Source organism: Artemia sp. Qi Xiang Cuo, chromosome 10, assembly GCF_049724085.1.
Source record: "Artemia sp. Qi Xiang Cuo chromosome 10, ASM4972408v1, whole genome shotgun sequence".
Lineage (NCBI taxonomy): Eukaryota > Metazoa > Arthropoda > Branchiopoda > Anostraca > Artemiidae > Artemia > Artemia sp. Qi Xiang Cuo.
Genome location: NC_142803.1, coordinates 46,238,136 through 46,264,892, shown reverse-complemented (window position 1 = coordinate 46,264,892; position 26,757 = coordinate 46,238,136). Strand labels below are relative to the sequence as shown.

The 26,757-nt window shown below is 36.9% G+C and overlaps 1 protein-coding gene and 1 long non-coding RNA gene across 2 annotated transcripts in view; one reads left to right on the top strand and one right to left on the bottom strand.

Annotated features, from left to right (window-relative positions):
- Nucleotides 1–26,757, bottom strand: part of LOC148947820 (uncharacterized) — a 325,198-nt gene that overhangs the window by 163,043 nt on the left and 135,398 nt on the right. The window lies entirely within an intron of this gene.
- LOC148947821 (uncharacterized) overlaps nt 1–26,757 on the top strand; it is a 68,014-nt gene that overhangs the window by 520 nt on the left and 40,737 nt on the right. Inside the window, exons 2-3 of the long non-coding RNA XR_016142309.1 lie at nt 7,421–7,584; nt 26,103–26,199. This is a non-coding gene — a long non-coding RNA (uncharacterized LOC148947821). The remainder of the gene's footprint in view (nt 1–7,420; nt 7,585–26,102; nt 26,200–26,757) is intronic.

The window sequence follows — 26,757 nt, the reverse complement described above, 5'->3', positions numbered from 1 at the left end:
ATCTACCAAGCGTACAACTACCACAAATCGGCATAAATACATACATGAAACCCAATACTAACAGAAATTAAAATAAGTCAAACTCAAAACGAGCAGAAATTAATCAGAGTAGTGTTCTAAACCCTATTCTTTCCATAAGCCAGAATATAATTTGTACTTTAATGAAAAAAATTCAAATGAATTTACTGAAAAAATGTACATTATCAGTTTAATACACATATGCTGATATTTATTCCTCAAAATCTTACTTATTTTTTTGTTTTCTTAAAGTTATAAGAGGAAATATTTAAAAGAATTTTTTTCAGTAAAGTACGAATTATATTCTGGCTTTTAGAAAGCATAGGGTTTAGAACCCTACTCAGACTAATTTCTTCTCGTTTTGAGTTTGACTTATTTTAATGTCTGTTTGTTTTGGGTTTCATTTATGTATTGATACTGATTTGTAGTAGTTGTATATTTGGTAGATTATTTGATTCTATTTTCGTTTATTTTCGGTTTAATGGAGTTCGTTACTTTTTTTTTGAAAAACTAATTTTGTGCAAAATTTTTTTTGGGATTAATTTCTGTTTGTTTTATACTGACATAGTCTTTTTCAGGGAGGGGTGAGAGGGTACCTGCTCCTTGATCAATTTGACTCTTAAAAACAGCACTAGAGCGTCTGATTACCAATCCAATGAGCCCCCTTTAAGTTTATATGACCAAACTTTCTATAAGAACCCTATAGCGGATGTCCACAAGGCATAACTTAAAACCCTTGCCCTGAGGGATGCGGGGATTTGTAATCCTCAATGACATAATTTCCAGACCTTTCTGATAGACTTAACAAAATGGTTATATCGAAATTTGGATTGACAGTGTTTCGGCAAACAATAAGCGTGAACGAAGACATTTGCCTTCTGATCACTTTTAACTAATAAAAAAGCCACTAGTCCTCTAAATTTCCAATCGAATTAGCCCTTTTCGAACTTCTACAACAAAACTTTCTATAAGAACGTTATATGCCCCAAGGGCATAACTTACGACCCATATCATGAGGGCTATGAGCTACGGGGGGAGGGTTGTCATCCTCAAAGACATAATTTCCAGACCTTTCAACTACGTTGAACAAAATGGCCATATCAAAATGTTGATCGGAACTGTTTGGGGAAATGATGGGAGTGGGGGGTGGGATCCTCCCTCCGATCACTGTCGACTATTAAAAAGGGCAATAACCCTCTCAATTTCCAATCTAAAGAGCCCTTTTTGAAGTTTTTACACTTTCTATATGACATTATATGCCCCCAGGGTATAACTTACAACCTTAGCCCTGAGGGCTGTTGGGGGTTGTCATACCCAAAAACATAATTTCCGGACCCTTCAACTACGTTCAACAAAATTCCTATATCAAAATGTTGATCGGAAGTGTTTGGGGAAATGATGGGTAGGGGGGGGGGCATTCGCCCTCCGATCGCTGTTGACTATTAATAAAGGCACTAGCCCTCTCAGTTCCCAATATAATGAGTCCTTTTTGAAGTTTCTACAACAGCGCTGGCAAAGACCTAATTTCCAGACCTTTCAACTACGTTTAACAAAATGGCCATATCAGAATGGCCATGCCCCCAGGGTATAACTTACAACCTTAACCCTGAGGGCTGTTGGGGGTTGTCCTACTCAAAAACATAATTTCAGGGCCCTTCAACTACTTTCAACAAAATTGCTGTATCGGGTATCTGGGGGGGGGGGCATTCGCCTTCCGATCGCTGTTGACTATTAATAAAGGCACTAGCCGTCTCAATTCCCAATATTATGAGTCCTTTTTGAAGTTTCTACGACAGCGCTGGCAAAGACCTAATTTCCAGAACTTTCAACTACGTTGAACAAAACGTCTTTCTCAAAATTTTGATTGGATGTGTGTTGGGGAAATGGTAGGATCGAGGGGGGCGTTAGTTGCCTTCAACTAACGCCTTCAATTTCCAATCGAACGAACTCAACGCTTTCAATTTCCAATCGAATGAGCCCTTTTTGAAGTTTCTACGACAACGCTTTCTTTAAAACCTTATATGCCCCCAAGGCATAACTTACAGCCCTTGCGCTGATGGCTATGGGGGGATGTCATCCTCAAAGAAATAATTTCTAGACTTTTCAACTACACTGAACAAAATAGCTATCTCAAAATTTTGATTGGATGTTTTTGGGGAAATGGTGGGCGTGGGAGGGGTATATTTTTCCTCCAATCACTTTTGACTATTAAAAAAGGCACTAGCCCTTTGAATTTTTCAAAGTTTCTATTATAAAGCTCTATAAAAACCTTATATGCCCCAGGATATAACTTACAACCCTTGTCCTGAGGGGTGTGTATATGGAGGGGGGGGTTGAGCATCCTCAGTGACATAACATTCAGAACTTTTAACTACGTTGAAAAAAATTCTATCTCAAAATTTTGATTGGATGTGTTTGGGGAAATGATGGGCGTGAGAGGGAGGTTAGTTGCCCTTGAATCGGTTTCGACTAGCTATTAAAAAGGGCACTAGTTCTTTCAATTTCCAATGGAATGATCCTTTTTGAAGTTTCTACGACAACATTTTTTATAAAAACCTAATATGCCCCCAGGTCATAACTTACAACCTTAGCCCTGATGGGTTTGGGGGAGTGCCATCCTCAAAGACCTCAAAAAATGGCTCAAAAAAGTGCCATCCTCAAAAAATGGTGAGCTTGAGAGGGGGGCTAGTTACTCTCCATTCACTTTCGACTATTAAAAAGGGCACTAGATCTTTCGATTTCCCATCAAATGAGCCCTTTTTGAAGTTTTCCGACATCACTTTCTATAAGAGCCTTATATGCCCCCAGGGTATAACTTACAACCCTTGCCCTGAGGGCTCTGAGGGGGTTGTCATCCTAAAAGACCTAATTTCCAGAACTTTTAACTACGTTGAACAAAATGAATATCTCAAAATTTTGACTGGATGTGTTTGGGGAAATGGTGGGCGTGAGAGGGGGATTAAGATTACTTTCAACCATTAAAAAGGACACTAACCCTTTAAATTTTCAATCGAATGAGTCGTTTTTGAAGTTTTACGACAACGCTTTCGTGTGTTTGTGTGTGTATGTGTGTGTGAGTGTGTGTGTGTGTGTGTGTGAGGGAGTGTGTGACAATGAAAATCACAGTGTGAGAGAGAGAGTTATAGTGTTTGTTAGTGAGTGTGTGTGTGTGAGAGTGTGTGTGTGTGTGTTTGTGAGTGAGTGAGTGAGAGTGTGGGAGAGTGTGATAGAGTGTGAGTGTGAGAGTCTGAGTGTGTGTGGGTGTGTGTGTGTGTGTGTGAGTGTGTTAGAGTGATAGAGTTAGTGTGTGTGAGTGTTTTTGTGTGTGTGTGAGAGAGAGTGAGAGTGTGATAGAGTGTTAGTGAGTGAGTGTTTGAGTGGGAGTGTGAGAGTGTGAGTGTGTGAGTGAGTGAGTGTGTGTGGGAGTTAGTGAGTGAGTGAGAGAGTGAGAGTGAGTGTGTGTGAGACTGTGTGAGTGTGACAGTGTGTGAGTGAGAGTTCGAGTGAGTTAGTGTGTGAGTGAGTGTGTGTGAGTGTGAGTGAGAGAGAGAGAGAGAGAGAAAGAGTGTGAGTGAGTGTGTGTGTGTGTGTGTGTGTTGGTGCGTGAGTGTGTGAGTGTGTGAGTGTTTGAGTGTTTGAGTGTGTGAGTGTTTGAGTGTGTGAGTGTACGTCCCGGTACGTCTAAATTATTTGTAATAAGATGGAAAATTGATGGAATAAGTCAGTGAAAAGCGGTAACTTAAAGAATTGCCCTATCTTGTCCGTTATAAACTTTTTTAGTTTGCGTGGCCAAATAGAATTGGTTGGGCGGTCTTACCATAACTTATAAAGCTTAGATAAGAAATCTGAATACCAGAAAAGAAATCTGACATCTTCGTTCTTTGAAACCTTAGAGAACCCTTAGAAAAACTGGTTTGTTACAAATAATATTTGGTCATATCCAGTTGCCATTTGTATATCTTTTCGCAAATTACCAAGAAAATTTTCTAATGAGTCTTGTTTTGAGAACTAAGACATTGAGCTATGTACCAGAAGGTTCAAATACAATAAAAGCATCTGAGAAATTGTCATTAAACGAAAATTTTTGAATCCAATCTAACCTAGTTTGCTAACCTTATATTATCTTTAATTTCTATATTCTTAGCATAAGAACTCTTATGCTAACTCTTATGCTAGAACTCTTGTGTTTGTGTGTGTGTGTGTCTGTCTGTCTGCGTGTCTGTGTGTCTTTGTGTCTGTGTGTCTGTGTGTGTGTTTGTCTCTGTCTCTGTGTGTCTGTGTGTGTTTCTGTGTGTGTGTGTGTGTGTGTGTGTTTATGTGTTTGTCTCTCTATCTCTGTGTCTGTGTGTGTCTATCTGTCTGTATGTGGGTGTGTGTGTGTGTGTGTGTGTGTGTGTGTGTGTGTGTGTGTGTGTGTGTGTGTGTGTGTGTGTGTGTGTGTGTGTGTGTGTGTGTGTGTGTGTGTGTGTGTGTGTGCTAAGAGCCCGCGAAGCAGTGAGTCTGCTTCGTAGGCTCTGTCTGTGAAAAAAGGCAGCATCGCGGGCCTTTTAATGGTCCTTGCTTCGCTCGGGCAAGATCGTAATCAGTTCGTGGCATTGCCCTCCAAAATAGGAAAAGACTAGGCGGCCTTTTTTTTACTATGCCACCTAAAACAGCAATAAGAGTTTAATCAACATTACAGATTTTGATTCCATAATTAAGATTGCTACCCTTAAAGGGGCTTTGACCCCTTTTCTTGCTTCTGTTTTTATTCCACGTGGGGAGGGGCATGTTCTTGGAGTCTTCTTAGAGGTGACAAAATCCCTCATATTGCTCCTCGCTCGCGTAATATTATGCATATAATTCTTAATTTTAAATGTTCCTCCAGACTAGAGTTTTCCCCTCATGTCCATTCTTAACGATTAGTTAAACATATTAGTGATAAAGCTGCAAATACACCACCCTAGAACAGCCTCTCTGCCCCATCTTAAAAGATAGCGTGCAACTATACTATACTACATATAATGATTCCCCTTTCAAAATGGACTTCAAAACTACCGCCAGTAAAATCATTTTACATTGACGGGGTTATACATTCAAGGATCACGTGCATATATGTTTACTGCACCACAGCGTGACAGTATTGTCATGGAATCTGAGAGGGCTTAAATAAGATTTTTTAAAGTTTAAAATCATTGGCTATCTCAGAATTTTCACCTAGTGTCGTATATTGGTGGTCAATTTGTGATTTTTCAGCAGAGCATGACCCAAAGTCTTATGAAACCTGTTACACAAAAAGTGCAGTGGAATTCAGAATTTGTGCTCAAACAAGGCCTACCCCCCCTCTTTGAATCTGCTCACCTCTTGAAAAAAGGGGAACAAACAAATAAACACGAATCCTTGCCTGTCCTTCTCGATGACAATACAAAAAACTGTATTTTCTAAATAAAGGGCTCAGAAGTTAGGTCTAAGGTTACGAAACATGCTAAATTTGATGGAGTATTTTCGTCAAAATTGCCCCCCTAACCATCAAAGGTTACGAGCCTGAGAAAATTTGCCTGAATTTTGACAAAAGGGCAAACACCCCTTATAAGTCATAGAATCTAATGAAAATCACACCATCAGATTCAGCGTATCAGAGAACCCTACTGTAAAAGTTTCAATGGCCTGTTTGAAAAAAAGTGGAATTTTATATTTTTTGCCAGAAGAAAGATCACAGATGCGTGTTTATTTGTTTGCTTGTTTTTTTGTTTGTTTTTCCCAGGGATGATCGTACCAACCCAATGATCCTAGAATATCGCAAGAGGGCTCATTTGAACGGAATTTAAAAGTTCTAGTGCCCTTTTTAAGTGACCAAAACATTAGAGGGAAACTAGGCACCCTCCCACGCCCCTTTTTTCTCAAATCGTCCAATCAAAATTTTGAGATAGCGATTTTGTTCAGCACAGTTCAGAGACCGGATAACTATAACTTTAGGGATATCATAACCCTTCCACAGCCCCTGGAGAAAGGTCTTTAAGTTACAAAATTTGTCAATTGTTTACTTATTGTATTTGTTATTGGGAAGTATGAGTAGTATCGTATTAATACGTCCGAGTGGGCCCATAAGCTAACATTCCGAGTGGGCCCATAGGCTATCATTCCAAGTGGGCTCATATCCCAATTTGCTATTGGATTTGCTAGTCACTCTACGAGATCTAACATTTTTGGAAACAATTATTCTCGACGAAACTCTTCAATACGTCCGAGCGGGCCCATAGGCTATCATTCCGAGCGGGCTTATATCCCAACATTCCGAGCGCAGCCCGCCCAATAAGCTATTAGAGTTGCTAGTCCCTCTACGAGACCAAATATTTTTCGGAAACAATTATTCTCGACAAAACTATTCAATCCATCCGAGCGGGCCTAAATGGCAAGAGCACATAAAGTCTTATCGTACTTCTGGAACGATAAGGAATTCTTGGAATTAATTTTTTTGTAAGAATGCCATTACTTCAAAAGGCCAGTAGTCCCATTATCACAGGTAAATATTCAGATAAAGGAGAAAGATCGTCTAGCTTATTTTCAGTTGATGAATCGAGCTATATCTATAAACATGTCCAATGAAAGGAATTGTGATGAGAATTGCAATAAACAAGAGGTTTATGATATATTTTTCATTGTATGCATAGTGGATGGGGACTGTTTCTCATACAGTTTCGGTTGATCAAATGAAATATACAGTCCCCTTTAGTTAGTGAATTGTATGTATATATTTAAAATCACTGTAACCTACTAGCTTTTATTGAGCTATTGAATTCAGTCCGTGGAACCTTATGAACCTGGAACTCGCAGGGGACGGTTAAAAATGAGCATTTACTGAATTCTATGTGTTTGGACATCATATATAATCATTAGTTAAAAAAACACCTCTGTCTACTAGTTATTCTTAAACTTTTGTATTCAGTCCATGGGTTTCAGTTGAACCCAAGTCTTAACATGAGTATTAGTAGAATACGCATTATGAGTGTGACAGGATCCATACCCCCATTTTAAAATATTTTTTCTGGTTGTGACCGAGAAAAGGGCAGCATCGTAATGTAAATGACTGGGCTCCATACCCCTCGGAGGGAGGGGGGTAACTTTTTTCTTGCATAAACTTTTTTCCATGTCTTAAAATCATATCAAATACACTTATAGCAAAAAAACACCTGTGATATTTTAAAAGTACAAAATAAGGATGATATAAATATGTCAGTCGTCATCTTTTCTATTCGAAAAATAATGTTTGTAGTGATGTTATTTTTACTTTTTTTAATGAACTCTAAATTTTTCAATTTTTTCCATGTCTTCAAATCACATAAAATATACTTATAGTAAAAAAAGACACTATGTATACATCTCACAAGCAATTCAGTTACATCATGTTTTATTTTTATTCTAGGCTGCTGCAAATCAACCAAAAAGAAGACGAGTTGAATTTGTATTGGAAGTTTTTTTGATGATGGAGTTATGGAGTCCCCTGACGATTCAATGCTAGATGAACTGATGAAAATGATCGAGGATATTAAAAAAACCGTGGAATTGGCCAACTTTCTCGCTGAAAACGTAAGAAAAATTGAATCTTCTCTCTCCATATGTATGGATGTGTGCGTGTTATTTAGAAAAGAAAACAAAAAAGAAAAAAAACCAATGAGTTATTATGTGCGTGACCAATTTACTGCATGAGCAATATATTAATGGCAAAAAAATTAACTTTTCAATTTTAGGATCTAACGCAAGTTAAGAAGTGGAAAAAAGTAATAATAGGGTTTAGGGGGGTTAATTTTCGGGAGTTCTGACCCCCCTAAAGTTTTAGGTTATTAAACACAGTGAAAATATTATTTTTTCAGCTTAATATAACAATATCACCCCCTTCCCCCGAAAATGCTGCTCATTCAGGTTGCACCAGGTTGCATTTTCAGGTTGTACCTGAAGCAACATATTAAACACAAACACACACACACACGCACACGATCAAAATATTCTTTTTACGATAGAACAAAAAATACCATTTCAAAAAAATAACTTCACATTCATTTTTTAGGTAACCTATCGACACTATCTCCGCCATCAAACCAAGGGGCCAGCAACTTTTTTGACGACATGGAGATCCTAATATTAACAGCACCACTACAATTCCAGGATAATTAAGATGTCGAGTCAGATCCGATCCGAGATTGGATCGATACGTTTTTTACAGAATGTTTTGGCGAGGGGAGTAGTCTTAGACACCCAAATACAGTGAATTATTCTGACAAGTCACACTAGCAAGTACTTCAACAGCGGGTTTGGCGCAATTGACTACCTTCGAGCCCCAAAGTGTATTACAGAACGATTATGCCCGGGCTGATCGTCTCAGTCCTTATGCACTCGAGGGTATGTTGAGTTAGCCGGGGGATTTCAGGCTTAACGTCCCTACCGTTCATAGTGAAGGTGAACAAATTGGTGTGGGACAAGAAATTCTCTTAACGCCCCCTATTATGTCTGAGATTTATTTAACTTACTCTGCCTTGCACAATGTTTAAGTTTATACGGCTAAGCTTAGGGATCCATTTAATTTACTAATGGTGGGTAGCATCATGACGGATCTGTTAGATATATTGCACTCCTATTTGGGCAAGATTCGAACCCTTCTTGAAAGAGTGATTTCGGAGGGGATGGGAGGGATGGCATTAAGGAATCCATCGCACAAAAGTTATTTATTCAATCGAAAAGGTGGATGAGGTGCATTCACGTTATTTTCAGACTGAAATACTACTGCTTAATCCACACTTGCATAATTTTGAGGTTTCTATATGGATTGGGTGGATAGTACTGTAATAAAATTGGATAATTATAGTGAGAGGGATAGTGGGTCGGTGGTTTTATTTAATGAGGGTTTATATGCTAATGTAAGTAAATTTAAAAAGGATTTTATTTTAAGAGGTGGGAGGGGGAAGAGGGGAATATAATGAAGATTTAAAGTGGTGTCAAGGTGTATAACGCTTCAATTTCGAGACAGGGCTTCAGTGCTTCATATATTTGTTTCTCGTGGAAGCTCACTAACCCCTGCAAAAGTAAGCTACTAAGACAAAATTGGACGGTTTCGCAGTTAGTTGGAGCCCAAAATTCCCTAAAGTAGTTTTTAATTGTTTAGATGACCAAAAAGCCTGCCAGTGAACCTGATTCAATTGGACATTTTTTGATACCCGATATTAGTCGGGTTTTGTGTGAGAATCAGGGGAGGGTGGAATGCTACTATTGTCCAACATGTCTTTCTAGATTCCGCACAGAATTACAGTTTAAACATCATATGTATTACTGCAAGCGTCATGCATGCCAATTTATGCAAACGTATAGCGGTGACAGGACCATCATGCTATTTAAGAACTTCAAGAATTGACTCCTACAGAGACAAGGTGGGCTTAGACTGCAAAGCCAAACTCATAAATGTGTACGATCCATCGAATTTAAATCATTTCAAAAAACATAAAGCCATTGCCGTCTCTTATGCCCACGCACAAAGAGACTGGTGTAATACCATAAATTGCAATCTCATAAGGCAATAAGGCAATCTCACGGCTGCGCAATACATCCTATCCAATGACCCTATAACCTGAGGATGAGTTGAACATTAAAATGAAGAAATTTGTTGGGTTTGTAAGGGAGAATTTGTTGAGAGTAAAGGGAAAGTCTACGACCGCGACCATTTGGGTAACTCGATTTTATTAGGGGGGTTAACTTTCGTGGATTGGTCCATCAACCATGTAATTTAAATGTTAATCAACAATATTTTCTACCTGTTTATATGCACGAGGTGAAGTTCTAGATGGCGCATGGGTAGATGGTTATTTTTCATATAATATCATACAAAAATCATCTGAGAAGCTGCTGCTCTTAGAATTCAAATGGAAAACAATAGATAATGGTAATACGTGCTTGAATAAAATCCGTTTTTTAGACTCCATAGCTTTTCCCCAAATCCCTAGGTCAATTAAATGAAGTACAGAAAAGCGACTATTTTGATAGTTTCTCCTTCTACGCCTGAACTTGTAAATTCTCCGGTTCTGAATTTTATTCAAAGCAATTTGCTAAGCGGAATTGAGGAGGATATTATCAAAAGGCATGGTATGGAGTTTTTTTGACGCGGATATAGTCAAAGAAGCTAAAAGTTTACTGTGGTGCATCTGAATATGGTGCACCTGAATCGGATTGCCCAGTACGTAAGGGGAACAATGCACTTTCTAATCATTTTAATGACATTATTTCTCTGTTAAGATCTCTTGACAGTAGCGACACTTTTGTACCTATGTTTGTTATAAAGCGACCTAAAGAGGTGCCATGTCTCCCTGCAAATGCTTATACTTCTTTACTCTCTAAATTTGATGAGCCACAACTAGTGGTTGTTGAAATGTCAGGGAAATTTGAAAATTATCAGTTTAATTTTCCTCAACTTCCCAAACCTACCCCACCAATTAACACTCATGCGATAGTTATTGTCTCTAAAGTGCCTTCAGATCTGTCTGATCCGATTAAACGCAAATCTGTTCTCGATCAAATAGCGGGGCATGAATAGTTTGTAGTGTGAACCCTGTTAATGACAGATGGTATGTCAATATTGATAAATCTGCAACTGAAGATTTTTGTACATCAGTTCAGAACTGTATTACCGGAGCAACAGTTAAAGTAAAATCCAATCGATTTTTTGAGATTCTCAGAGGTTTCCCAGTTGATATTGACCTTTCAGTTATTAATAGACTGCAAGGTATAATAAGTGCAAATCGACTGGGCCGGACTATGGAAGCCAAGCTTGAATTTGAAGACTCCTTCGCTCAGTCTGCTTATTTCAAAGAAGGAATTAAAGTTGGATATGAATTTTTTCGAATTCATGAATATGAAGAAATATCTAAATTCTGCTTCAAGTACCGGTTTTACGAGCACCTTCAAAGTGCTTGCACCAGTAATGTCCCGAAATATGCCAGATATACTGGACCACATTTTTCTACTAAGGATAGTCCTTTTAGCGCTGTTCCCAAGTGTGCTAACTGTGGTAAAAATCATGCTTCTTATAGCCTGTCCTGCCCTGTATATAAGGAACTAATGCCGCGCTCCCACTTTTTGCAATGACTTTGGAGTTTTCAATAATATCGTTTAATATTAATGGTACAAAGGATAAGGATTTCGTTATTGATGAGCTCTACAATGATTTTAATTTGGTCTGTTTAAAGGAGCATCCTCTTACAGACTTTAGCATTAACGGTTTACGTCAGAGCCTTCACCATGATGTGTTTTTTACTACTGCCCGAGCCACAAGAAGCCACTCATTCGGCGGGCTAGCTTGTGTTTTTAAGCGTAATCCTAATTTGGTTTCGCCGGTGATTCTTTACTCGGATGAGTTTTTTTTTGGCTCTTCATAATGGCACTATAGTCTCCATTAATTCTTACTTGCCTTATAATGACCGTTCTTCCAGATTAATGGCTAGATATGCTAAGACCTGTAACATGTTGAGGTTTCTAGTGGAAAAAATTCTTTCTATTTCTCTAGATTATATGATCATTGGTGACCTCAATACGGAAATAAATTACTCATCAGTGAGAAGTGATTTGTTGTTACATTGCCTTCAATCTTATCATATTATACCCCAAAACTCATCCGTTTTCTTATATTCACCATTCACGCAGTAACAATAATATTGATCAAATTATTTGCTCACCCAGTATGACTACATCAATAGTGTTAGTGAATGCTGAAGAAAAAAACTTGGGCGATGTCCCTGTTTCAATTCCCTTACACTGAATATAAACCTAGCAAGTATTTGTAAAATACCCTGGTCTTCAAAATGGTCTGAAAAAAAGCAATTGGAAGAGAGCTGATGTTCCCCTCTATGCGTTTACACTAACAAACCAGCTGTCTGCTATACGAGTTCCCTATCATGTGCTTCAGAGCTCTATACAGGTGAATTGCAAAAAGGACCTGGATTGCTATTGTAATCAAATAATTAAATGTCTAAAAGATGCCGAGGCAGTTACAGTGCCATTGCAACGCGTTAGATGTGGTACGCAAAAACCTATTTGGTCTTTAGATCCTAATTTAAAAACTTCGAGAAATAAAGCAAAGTTTTGGTTAAAACTTTGGAATGAATGTGATAGACCGGCTTTTGGAATTGTATCTGAGCTTAAACATAAGACGCGCAGTGAATATAAAAATATCTTAAGCCAATGCACTATCGTGGTATGGATTTTCCATTGTCAAAGAGAGAATGGCGAAAAGTTATTATTTCTGAGTCGATTAGAAGAGATGTGCCAAGTAGTGATTGTCTTCCTGCATCTGCTTGGCATGGCCATTACTCGTCCATTTTTTCTAATGTAATTACCGTGTGCATTCTTTGTATACTCATTCTCTTTCTGCTATTTTAATACCCCTCTATCTCAGCGTCTTTGTGTTCCCATGTCTCTTTCATCCGTAGTTGAAGCAATTAAGAAACTTAAATCAGATAATCTTGATAATGATGGTATATCTAGATTTCACCTTTTATTCGATTGCTCCCCCCTTATTGATCATATACAACTACTTCTCCAGATGTGTATTTGTACTTTTAGTGTAACGGAGAGTTTTTTGTGTGGTACTGTTTCTTCAATTTTAAAGAAGGGAAATTCTCCTTTAATTTGCTCTTCTTACCAACCTATTACTGTCTCTTGTACTTTTGGTAAAGTTCTTGAGCATGTATTACTACCTTTTGTGACTAAGAATATGCTTGAGAGAGATAACCAGTTTGGATTTAATCCCGGAATAGGTTGTCAACACGCACATCGTGTATTATCTTCTTTGCTCCTTGAAAATTCTTTCTAAGGGTAAGGGTAAGAGTAAGGGTAATTCTTCTTTGTACTTCAGACCTATAAAAAGCTTTTGAAAGTGTATGACATAGTCAGCTTTTTTCTGCTCTTCGTGGTTGCGGTGTCAATCTATCGGTTATTTTGCTCCTTCGGTTCTGGTACTCTAATTCTTTTCTTCGGCTGAAATCTGCGCCAGCTTCTATTATTAAATTGAAAAGAGGTTTAAGGCAAGGTGGAGTTTTATCTCTGACCCTATTTAATTTATTTATTTCAGAATTCTGGCAAAGATATCGGCTACCTATCTCTCCGGTTTCTCTGATGTTTCATACCTGGCCTACGCTTATGATCTGCTTCTTATAAGCCGTACTAAAACTAGTTTATCTAGCATGGTTTCTTGTGTTGTCACTTCTTTTTCAGACATAGGCCTTTCTCTTAATGTAGATAAATGTAAATTTCTTTCTTTTAATAGCATTTCTAGTACTTCCCTTCGCTGTAGTGGCTTTACTATCCCTCTCGTAGATTCTCTTAGATGGCTCGGTATTTCTATTACTAACAGTCTTCCGAGCTTGCGCCAGCACACAGTGTCAGATATTAATATGAAAATTAAAGTAGGATATGCTAAGATTGTTGCCAATAGAGGTAAATATAATAAACTCGCGTTGGCCAAGCTCTACTCAACTTTTTGTGACCATTCAATTCTCTTTGATTCTTGAATTTTTCTCCTTCTTAAGAAAAATGAGTTAAAAAGAATCCGAATTAATTATTATAGATTTTGTAAATTTTTGTTGTTTCTTCAAACTTGGACCAAAAACCGAGTAATTATTTATAAATTTCTTGTTCCTAATATTACTGAAAAACTGGAAGCACTACACAGAAAACTTTCAAATACCACTTGTATCCGTTTTTCTACGCACCATCACCTTATCAGTTTTTTTCAGTCGTAAGTTATTTTTCTTTTATTTGTTTATTTGTTTTTCTCTGTTTGGTCCCTCCACATTTTTTAGTATTGTAAAGAGTGAGTAAAAACCAAATAATGATAATAAAAATGACAGCTGTGTCGATATTTCTGTATGTTACTGCTTATTAGATTCTTAAAGTTGTATTGTTTTTTTTCGTCTTCTTCTTTCCCCCTCCTTTCATGTTATTTCTCTTTTGTTTTAGTTTCTTTTACATTTTCATGTGTTACTCTGTAACTGGTAATCTTTGATTTCTATATCGATTTGTGTTGCATTTTTTTTGTGTTTTTCCTCGTGATACTCAACGTATTGTACCTCTGTATAGTGTGGGTTAGAAATAAATAATAATAATAATAATAATAATAATAATATAACCGTATGAGTACTACTATTCTACCTCGAGGCCTCGTGAGGATAAATTACCCGTCCATCGTATCGTTTTAGAATTCAATTTCACGAGATTCAATGAACTACTGCCGACTATGAATTCACCTAAAAGGTTTGGGCTAAGGGAGCGTGTAAAAATGGGGAGGATTATTATAAGATGTACTTGACAAATGATGTATTGACGTTGCTGGATATTGTGTGTAAGAATACGGACAAAATCTATGGGGAATTTGGGTTGGATTTTGGTTATTATTTTTCCAATCCTCATCTGGTGATGGATTTAATTCTTAAAATCATTAAAGAAGAAATAGGTCCGACTACCGGCGTGGATCAGCATCTATTTATAGAGAGATCAATGAGAGGAGGGTAAGTTTCCATGAAGATCATATCCTTAAAACTGACCCGACTGTAAAGGACACTGGTGTAAAGTCGGATGAAGCTGTTTTGAATATGAACACTTTTTATTCGTCACCAATGTCTCCCTACTCTTTGCCGTGTGGTAATTATAAATGGCTTAACCATCTTTGTGCTTACAATTTCCCCAACATTGACAGCGTTGAGGAGAATGGACCACAAGGATGGTTTTTTTAAATTGATGGTAAAATACTGGTGGAGCTCATGACTCGGTAAAGGATTTTGTTTTTCCGTGCATAAGCAAACCAGTGCCTAAGGACTCTTTGATTCTATATGATATATCTTTGGTAGAGGATACGGCTGTGCACGAGATACCTTCAAAACGAAAACTTGTTGCCGATCTTCATCCGAAAGAGAATATCGTTGTACATCACGTTCTTTTGCGGTGGATACTAGCCAACGGTTTCAATGTCAAAAAGATACACAGAGCCCTCCAATTCGACCAAAAATCCTATTTGAAAACGTTTATTGACACTTTTGTCAGTAAAACGTTCAGAAGCAAAAACGAAGTTTGAAACAAATCTTCAAACTCATTTTAAATTCAGCCTTCGGTAAAATTTGCGAAAGAGTGCGCAGTCGAAGTCGTTATGACGTTGTGACCGGCCCAAAGGAATGTGCTCAACTCGTTGCCGATCCAAACTTCAAATAATTCACCATCATAAACTCCCATATGGTCCTCTTGCATAGGAAATAAATAAACGTCATATTGAATAAAAACATTGCTGGTGGCAGCGCAATAACAGAAATGTAAAAAAAACTCATGTTGTGATTCTTTGACGATGTGTGTTGGCGCCAATGGCCGGGGGAGGGACAAGTTCAAGTATATTTTGGGGATACCCATTCACTTTTGCTAAAAGTTAATACCGGGAATTTATTAGAATATTTGGAAAAAGGTATGCACACTAGCTCTTGAATGGACTTTCAGCCATTCGGTAAACATGTATAATTATTTTGAACTTATCTTTTTGCTAGTGCCTTTTATTTGTAAATAAAATAGAGGTATTATTCATTAGCTTTATTATCGAACCATTATCGAATTATTATAATATATTCAAGGGACAGATGCAATCTACAGTCAGATGTATCTTGACACTGCTGCGAGGGACTATGTTTCAATTTAAAACTCCATTCATACCGTTTCTTTGCGGACCGCCAATGTCTGGCAAAACGAGACTTTTTACCAAAATAATTCAAAATCATAATAAAATGTTTTTAGAAAATCCAAAAAACCTTTACTATTGGTACAGTGTTGGCAAGAATTCTATGATAAAGGAAAGACTATTGCACCAGAAACAAAATTCATACATTGACTTGACATTTTTAATAGTATTGAACCAAACTCTTTGTTGATTGTTGATGATTTAGCTGAATCCATTGAAGAATGGTCTCATGATATGTCAAAATTGTTCATTATCTGATCTCATTATGAACAGATTTTCGTAACCCTAGTTCTACACAATTTCTTTCATCAAAGCAAGTGTATGAGGACACTTGCTTTGAATTGTACCTACTATATCACCTCTAGGGTTGTTCATGATTCCAGCTCTCTCATAGCTTTAAATAGACAAGCATATCCGGGAAAACCGAGATTTTTACCCTCGGCATACTATGAGGCTACAAATAGACCCGATGGTTATATTCTACTTGAGCTCAACTAGAACACAAACGAGGATTTACGTCTAGTCACTGATATTTTCGAAAATGAAATTAGAGTGTATCTGCCGGTGAATAGTAGAAAAGGCTGTTAGTTGCAATCATGACACCGAAGAAACTACATGAAGAACGACATTTATTCCCCGTCGAAGAGAATCCAAAACAACGGTTTAGGAAGGCTACACTCAAACATGGTGTTGACAGAGAATTCATTAATCTCACGTAAGAGCTTTGTTTAAATTTAATTGAAGGCAATGTTCAACTGCCAGAAGTAGTTAAGCAACAGACAAAGTAACAACGTTTACTTGTACGTGTCCTAGCAGAATCCAATAATAAAGGAAACGAACTTAAAAGAAAATGATTTTTTCAAGTGGGTGGTAGCTTCTTTACACTTTTACTGGCGATCATTGCAGGACTTGTAAATAGTTTTCTCTAGATGGCCAAACCCTACAAATTGACTCCAATAGAACTCGCCCTTTCGACAAAGGATCATTTCGAGGACAATCTCAATAAATTAGCTAACAATGAGACAATTGCCGGCGATGAAAAATTAATTTTGCTTGAAAATGCACTTCGACAAGTCGACAAACATAAACCCTACCGTGAGAAATCGTCAATGTAAATTTCATTGATCAAGGAAAGTAAATGACTCAAAATTCTCCACCACCACCACCAATACCAACACCACCAAAAGAAGACGTTTTGTCTGAAATTTTGACAATTGTTGCAGATCTAATGCCTCATTCCTATCGTGAGCAGTGTAAAAGACTCTTAACTTTTCTCACTGAAAGTGAACATGTTCAAATTGATGCTAGTGATGGTGGGAATAAAGTTACAATCCATGGCAAGTCCTACATTCTACTTGATTTTTTACCATATTTAATCACAAATGGTAAAAGACTTGTATCATTTGAAAATCATTTGCATACGATTTTTAAACTCATGAAACTTCCCCAAAAGTCTTATTGGCCATAAACATGTTTTAAAACAATTAAAGGAATTTAGTCAAATACCAAAAGATGTTTTTAAATCATTTCCGGAAAATACTACCACGCCAAGTGGCATTGATGATTTGACGAAATTTGGGGAGAGGGCTCAAACGAAGGCGTCTTAATATCACTGCATAACTCTCACCATCACCTGTTAGTATACAAAAGGGCAGTGGACACTTCACTATGTGTTTACGTTCAAAATGGTTGAAGCTTTCAAACATGTTTATGAGAATATTGGTGAAGTGGGAAGTTTAAGTTCACCCACCACACTTACTCAAGTCACTGGACTTGAAAAGAAGCTAGTGGCAAAGTATTTGCAGAAAGAATCACGTTACACCATACATCGCAATCATAGAGTTCGTGGTAGTCACTATCGAAAAACTAAAGCCTTTTACCCACTGCAAATATTACAATCAGGTTTTTAGTCGCTAGGCTTATACAATTCCACTGCGGTCAAAGTGAGCTGATGAAGTTGTTAAAGCTCTTGAAATCATCCTTGAACAGCATTTTTATAAGAAGATTCAAACGGATCGGGGTAGTGAATTTTTAATCCACATGTAAAGAACGTTCTATTGAAATATAACACAATGCTCTGTCATAGTCCAATAAAGGCAAAATTGGCTAAAAACTTTAGCAAGGAGTTTTCGAACAACTTTAGAAAGAACTAATAAAGAAAACAAAATATTTGATGCATAATGATATTAATTGCTGAAAGCTCCTCTGTTCAAAATTTTACTATAATTTTAATGTTTATTTTCAATATTAAGTACAAAAGAAATATTTGTAATAAAGTTAGTTTTCAGTAGAGCGCCAATGTCGCAGTAGTTTTTAGACTTTTACAGTGAGAGAAGGAGGCGATACCCAAACTCTTGTTTGTAGTGATTTTTTGTCGTTTCAAGCTTGATTTGCATATTCAATTTCAGTTTCACTCGTTTTAAGATTTATTTATTCATTTACATCAATATCTATTGTATGTTTGTTTGCATTGATTGTTTATTTATTTTTTGTTCGTTTTAAGTTTCATTTATGCTTCAATTGCAAAACATTTTTCGTTTTAAGCTTGATTTTCATATTTAATCTACAAATTACTCACTTTAAGAACTATTTGTTCATTTATATTATTACTTGTTGTATGTTTTTTGCTATGATTGTTTATTTATCTGTTTGTTTTGGGTTTTATTTATTCTTTAATAGTAATTTCTTGTCGTTTTGAGTTTGAATCCTAACAAGTATTTGTATCTGATGAGCTTAAGTTTAAAATGACCTTTACTTTTCTTTGAAAAACTTATTTTCGGAAAGTTTTTTTTTAAATTAAGTTTTATTCGTTTTTGATTGGAAAAAGTCTCAAGCTTTTAAAAATTCCTTATTTAGAATCAAACTTTTTTTTAAAAATCAAGTGTATCAAAGTCTGTACCAAAACTGTATCAAAATGTTTCAAAACTGGTGTCAAAGTGACAATATCAAAGTGAAAAAACCAGGTTGCGTTAACCTCGAAGTTCTTATTATCTGATGTTTGAACTATTTTTAACAAAATGGCTATCTAAAAATTTTACCGGATGAATTTGGGGAATAAGGGGGGGGGGGGGGCTAATTGCTCTTCGGTCTCTTTTGACTCTTTAAAAGTGAACCAGAACTGTCTATTTTCAATCAACTAAGCCTCTCTGAAGTTTATACGAGCATCCCTTCTATAAGAACCATATATATCCCCAGAGTATAACTTACAACGCCTGTCCCTGGGCCCTTTGGGGTTGTGCCGACCCCGGAGTCTTAATATCGAGATGTTTGGACTATTTTTAACAAAATGTCCACCTCAAATTTTTATCGGATGGGTTTATCCATCCGGTAAACTTAAAGGCGCGGAGGGCGGGAGGGGCTTGTTCCCCCCGATCTTTTTTTACTCTGAGAAAATGAACTAGAACTTTTAATTTCCATTCAAATGAGCCCTCTCTGAAGTTTATGCGAGCATCCCCTTCATAAGAATCACATAAGACTCCAGGATATAGCTTACAATGCATACCCCCGGGCCCTGGAGGTTTTGTCGACATCGGAGTTTTTATTATCTGATCTTTCAACTATTTTGAAAATTGGCTATCTAAGAATTTGTATAGGATGGGTTTGGGGAAAAAAGGACGTGGGGGAGGGGGGCTAAGGACCCTCCGATCTCTTTTGACTCTTGAAAAAATGAACTAGAACTTTCAATTTCCATTCAAATCAGCCCTCTATGAAATTTATACGAGCATCCTTTCCATAAGAACTATATATGCCCTCAGGGCGTAAATTGCAACGCCTGCCCCACGGCCCTGGGTGTTTGTGTCGACACCTGAGTTTTTTTTTATTTGACCTTTGAATTATTTTTGAAAAATGGCTATCTCAAAATTTTTTATCGGATGCATTTGGGGGAAAAGGGGTGTAGGGGGGATAGTTGCCCTCTGATCTCTTTTGACTCTTAAAAACTGAACTAGAACTTTCAATTTGAAATCAAATGACAATCAAATGAGCCCTCTCTGAACTTTATACGAGCATCCCTTTCATAAAAACCATATACGCCCCCAGGACAACACTTACAACGCCTACCCCCCGGGCCTTGGGGGGTTTTGTCGACACAGGAGTTTTTGGAACAATTTTTTGAAAAACTGGCTATCTCAAAAATTGTAGCGGATGGGTTTGGGGAAAAAAGGGCGTGGGGGGTAGCTACCCTTAAATCTCTTGACTCTTAAAAAGTAAACTAGAACTTTCAATTCCCAATCAAATGAGCTCTCTATGAAGCTTATACGAGCATCAATTTCAAAAGAACCATACATGCGTTAGGCCATAACTTAGAGCGCCTTCTCCGGGACCTTGGGGGTTGTATTGACACCGGAGTTTTTCTTATCCGACTTTTGAACTATTTTTTTTAATACGATGTCTATCTCAAAATTTTCGTCAGATGGGTTTGGAAAAGAAGGGATGGGGGAGGCTAGTTGCCCTAGGATCTCTTTTGACTATTAAAAAGTGAACTCGAACTTTCAATTTCGAATCAAATGAGCCCTCTCTGAAGTTTATACGAGCAACTCTTCCATAAAAGCCATATGTGCAACAAAGCATAATTTACAACGATTGCCCCCAGGCCCTAGAGGGTTGTGTCAACACCTGAGTTTTTGTTATATGAATTTTGAACAATTTTAAACTTAATGGCTATCTCAAAATTTTTATCGGATGTATTCGGGAAAAGGGGGCGTGGGGAAGGGGGCTAGTCGCCCTCTGATTTGTTTTGACTCTTAAAAAATGAGCTAGAACTTTCAATTTTCAATCAAATAAGCCCTCTCTGAAGTTTTTACGAGCATCCCTTCCATAAGAACAATATATATACCACCAGGGCATAACTTTCAACGCCTGCCCTCGAGCCCTGGGGGCTGTGTCGACCCCGGAGTTTTTGTTACATGGTCTTTGAAATATTTTTTTTTTAAATGGCTATCTCGAAATTCTTATCAGATTGGTTTGAGAAAAAAAGGGTGTGGGGGGACTAGGTGCCCTCCAATCTCTTTTCACTCTTAAAAAGTGAAATAGAACTTCCAATTTTAAATCAAATGAGCCCTTTTTGAATTTTATACAAGTATCCCTTCCATAAGAACCATATATATCCCCAGGGCATAATTTACAACGCCTGCCCCCGGGCCCTGAGGGGTTGTGTCGACACCGGAGTTTTTTTTATATGATCTTTGAATTATTTTTAGCAAACTAGCTATCTCAAAATTTTTATAGAACTCTTTTGGAAAAAAAGAGCGTGGGGGGGGGGCTGGTTACTCTTCGATATCTTTTGACACTTAAAAAGTGAACTAGAACTTTCAATTTCGAATCAAACTGATCCCTCTCTGAAGTTTATACGAGCATTCCTTCCATATATAACTTGTAACCCTTGCCCTGAAGAATCTGGGGGGATTGTCCTGCTCAAAGATATAATTTCCAGAACTTTCAACTACGTTGAACAAAGTGGCTATCTCAAAATTTTGATTGGATGTTTGGGGAAACTGTGGGCGTGGCAGGGGTGTTAGTTGCCCTACAATCACTTTCGACTACTAAAAGTGACACTATCCATTTAAATTTCCAATCGAATGAGCCCTTTTTGAAGTTTCTACGACAACACTTTCTACACAAACCTTATATGCCCCCAGGGCATAACTTACAACCATTGCCCTGAGGGCTGTCATCCACAAAGACCTAATTTCCAGGATTTTCAATTACGTTGAACAAAATGGCAATCTCAAAATTTTTATTGGATGTGTTTGGGGAAAAGGTGGGCGTGAGAGGGGGGTTAGTTGCCCTCCAATCCCTTTAGACTATTAAAAACGGCACTAGCCATTTCAATTTCCAATCGAATGAGCCCTTTTTGAAGTTTCTACGATAAAGCTTTCTATAAAAACCCTTATATGCCCCTGGGGCATACCTTACAACCCTTGTCCTGAGGGCTGTGGGGGGAGTGTCCTCCTGAAAAACATAATTTCTATCTGGAAATTAACTACGTAGAACAAAATGACTATCTCAAAATTTTGATTGGATGTGTTTGGGGAAAAGGTGGGCGTAAGAGGGAGGTTAGTTTCCCTCCTATTACTTTCGACTGTTAAAAAGGGCACTAGCCTTTTAAATTTCCAATCGAATGAGCCCCCTTTGAAGTCACTACACCCATAATGTATCTCCTACGTGACATGAAAGATGATGAGATTCTTTGCGGTTTTAGTAATTATGAATAACAAAAATTAAAAACACTGGAATGTACCAGATTGAAAAGATATTAAAGAGTCGTCCTCGCAAGGGCAAGAGACAGTTGCTTGTTCTTTGGCTAGAATACAACTCTGATTTTGATTCGCGGATACAAGCTGAGCACATATATAATGCCCAATGATTTCTTGTGACGTTTATGTCCAACGTCTCCGCCCCCCCCCGCTACAATGATCTGAATAAAACAAGTGATTTTTGGACAAAAATCCCCCCAAACATCGATTCAACGATGGAAAATATGATGTTGTTTTTGCCGATTGTATTCTCAAAAATACATATGACATCCTGAGAAAAGATCGTACATATGAGATAAAAGTTCTATTACCTGAAAGTAAGGAGCGATAATAAAATTTAAAATGAACAGATATTATTCCGTATATGCAATGGGCTGACCCCTTCTCAACGCCTCGCTCTAAATTTTTATTGTTTTAAAAAATAAAGTTGTGAGACAGATTCAAATTTTAGCGTAAAGAGCGAGGCGTTGAGGAGAGGACAGCCGCTTTCATATACGGAATAATTTCTGTTCGTTTTGAGTTTTAATGTCACTTCTTACTTTCAGTTGAAAAAACGTGTTTTTAATTTAATTTCTGAACGTTTTAATGCAGCTTGAAAGTTTTAATGTACCTGAAAGTAAGGAGCGACATTAAAATTTAAAATGAACAGATATTATTCCGTATATGAAATGGGCTGTCCCCTTCTCAACGCCTCGCTCTTTACACTAAATTTTTATTGTTTAAAAAAATAGTTGTGAGACAGATTTAAACTTTAGCGTAAAGAGCGAGGCGCTGAGGAGGGGACAGCCCCTTTCATATACGGAATAATTTCTGCTCGTTTTAAGTTTTAATGTCACTTCTTACTTTCAGTTGAAAAAACTTGCTTTTAATTTAATTTCTGAACGTTTTAATGCAGTTGAATTAATGCAGCTTACTCGAAACGTTGTTCTGACATAACTTACGAATTAACTTACGTAACGAACTTCTATCTTTGTATGTTTTATTACGTATATTTCGGAGTTCACCCCCTACACAATACCTCGCTCTTTACGCTAAAGTTTAAATTTTGTTCGAATCACAAACCCCTGGATCAAAAAGGCCGGTTAATTAGAATAGATGACTCTTTTGAAAGTACAGACAAACTTTAGCGTAAAAGGCGAGGTATTGACTAGGGTGCGAACCCCCTCATACCCGTAATAATTTCTTTTCAGTTTAAGTTTTAATATTGCTCCTTACTTTCAGTTGAAACAACTTGTTTTTTATTTAATTTCTGATGGTTTTTTTAATTTTGCTGTGAAATCCGGTGCCCTTCTCCCAAGGAAATATACTCCATGGAAAAATCATCCCCCGTAACCCCTCCTCTGCCCCCCCCCAGAAAAAAATACCTCCTAAAACGTCTGTATACTTCCCATTAACCAATGCTACATGTAAACAATGGGCAAAGTTAATAACTTACAGCCCTTCCCCCGAGAACTCTGGGGGATTAAGTTATCCTCAAAGACATATTTATTAAATTTTCAACTATGCTGGATAAAGAGGCTATATCGATATTTCTTTATGCGTCCTTTGTTGTAACATAGAGAGTTGTCAATTATAATGTTCCCTCCTACGTGTTCTTGAAGAAAAACCACCCATGAACATGTTCATCATTGTAATATAAAGCATCTTCAGTATGTTTCTTTAACACTTCGTATTTGGAACTCTGTCAGTTAACATTAAGAAGTGAATTAGGTGATCCTCTAGCAATAACAAAAGGTTTGGTTGTCATTACATGTAATTTTCGACCCACTAAACAACAGCAACAACGAGATGGCTAACAGAAAAAATATATTTGTTTCTCCTGATACTGATTGCTATATTACTACTCTCCGACCACGAAAATTGGCTCATGGAAAGGACTACTACAAAGGTCGTTCGTCAATGTCAGGCTATGGTCTTGGCAGTTGGTTTGCTAAGCTTTTTTGCTCTGCACTACCTCTGGCTAAAAAAATATTGCTTCAGTTGCCGCGGATGTTGCATCCTCTACACTACACGATACACTACAAGACGGGGGGCTGACAAGTACTTTAAACAAAGTATTTCACAAAATCTCAAGTCCAGCGCACAATCCCTTGGTGAGCGATTGAAATAAAGACAGTGCAAAAGGTTGAAAAAGATCGAGAAACACTTCATCACTCATCTACACAGGTCAGAAACGAAAGACATCAATCATGTCAAAGAAGAAGAAGAAAAATTATTAGATCGAAAAAGGATTTCTTTTCCTAGACTGAAATGACATATCTACCCTACAAGGAATCTCATCCCACAGTGATTTCATCTCTAAATCTTTTCAATGCAGAAAATGTAGATGTCAGTGTAAAATATGGATACTATGAACAATTCTACTCACAACAACAATTCTCTGAAAACTTATATTTTCAAATTTATTCCAATGAAGACTACTTTGTAAATTTATCATCCACATTTATTGATTTAAATGTTGTGGTGAGGGAAAAGCCTGACAATCTAGCTCCCACCGCTACCGATGGATTACTTTATGTGAATGGCATACTACACAATTTGTTTAAAGAAAAATGTGTACACATAAATGGAACACTGGTGAGCACTAGTAATAATCTATCAAACTATGCAAGCTATATACAATTTATGTTGATGATTCCAAAGTCCTATAAGAAATTGAGAGGTCTGGTGATGGGCTATGACTATAGATCAAATGTAGATACTGATGGCGAACTCAATTGGGCAGTGAGCAAGGAGTATGATTTGGTAGGTAAACTAAATCATGAAATGTTTAATATAACTCAATGGATGCCTCCCAATGTTAAAATTGACATAAAGTTACAACTCGCACAGTCCAATTTCATCTTGAGAAAAATACTTGATGCATCGCCCGATGCAAATGTCAATCTTATTTCGGCAATACTTCCTGTACGAAAACAACAGGTTATGATTTCTGTTGCTTTGGCAATCGAACAATTAAGAGCTTCTGGAAGTAATATCAAACTGCTCGGTCCTCATACAATCAACGTCATATTGAAACTGGTTCAAAAGTGCCAGTGCCACAGGATCATGGACAAGTTCTCCACATGAATTTTAAAAGTTTGGACGTTCATCTTTTGTATGTAAAGTAAATGGAATTCCTCTCACCAATTTATCCTTTGATAAGTCTTATTCTGTATGAATTGACAATGCAAGCCCTGGATCGAGATTCACAACTATTTGAAAACAGTAGAGCCGATGCAATGTTCGCAAAAAGTCACGGAATCATTGTTTTCGACCTGTCTGGTACTCACGATATGAGTGTTGTCCGAACGGGCACTGTACGTTTAGAGCGTACCTTTGCCATCGACGGAAATTTTAAAATTAATCTCATTAAATCAATTTGAAACCTCTTGGGAAATTGCCTCCGACGGTAGCATTCTATTAGACTTAGCACCATGAACACTAATCAAATAATCGATGCATTTAACTTGGATCAATACATGTCCAAATACAAATACTATTGCATATCTTCGGATTTCCGCGAGCATATTCATAGTGCTAACAATACTATTGTCATTGTTAAAAGTAGTCCATCGACTGTGCAGAGGAGGCATTGGTTATGCATCTTTCAAACAACGAAGAATATACAATTTTTGATCCTCTTGGTCTATCATATGCATTTTAAAAAACTCACGTCAATAGCTTCCTTGAAAGAAGTGGAAAAACAATGATTAAAAATTGGAAAGGAACACAATATTTATCAAACAAAACCTGTGGTTTTCATACATAACTGTATTTTGTTTTTTGATGCCGTGACTAAGCTTATAGTGACTTTCTCAACATTTATGTGGACAGTTCTCGATTGAATGACTTCATAGTAGAAATTGTCCTATCCTACATGTATAATATTAACTTTAGTGCCCTCAGAATAAAATGTTTTAATAATGTTTGTAAATTTGTTTATTTAAAAAAAATATATAGGCCTATATATATATATATATATATATATATATATATATATATATATATATATATATATATATATATATATATATATATATATATATATATATATATATATATAAACTATAACAGTCTTTTGTCTTCATCGTTTAGATTTCTTCTTCTTCTTCTTTTAGGTCATCGTCAATAACAATTATTAGTGGTATATCATTAGGATTCAACGATTAATGGTTGCAGATCATTGGGATTCTTGGACTGATCCTTGCGTGCAAAGTCAGTGTCACATTTTTCAATATATAATGTAACTTCATTTTTATTATATCTCTTTGTGAAGATAATGAATCTATTGTGATTCATATTATAAAATTCACATTTTTCTATTTGGATATTTGAAGTAATGTCGCACACGATATTCTCACATCAAGAATCACTTTCTGCAACAGCAAAAAAAACAGAGGGTTTATAATCATAACTACCAATGTCCTCACAATGATGACGTAGAAAACATACTCTCTTGATGTTTTTTCAATTGAGATGTGCTCCAAATTCTTCTTCCCAAATCAATTTAAATCCACGACGATACCAATCCCTTAGAAATAAATTGAAATCACGTTTAGGGTTTTTTTTTCAGATCATACCAGGGTAAATATTTTCCCATTGATCACAATTATCATGATGACAATTGGAGCATAGATATCCTTTAGGGTAAGAGTCACAAGCCTCTTCAAGACAGGAATTACAATCCATAATTTGAACAGCATATCCTCTATGCAATTTACATGGATTGCTTAATCTACATTTTTCATTGTAGTCATCAATTGCAGCGCCGTT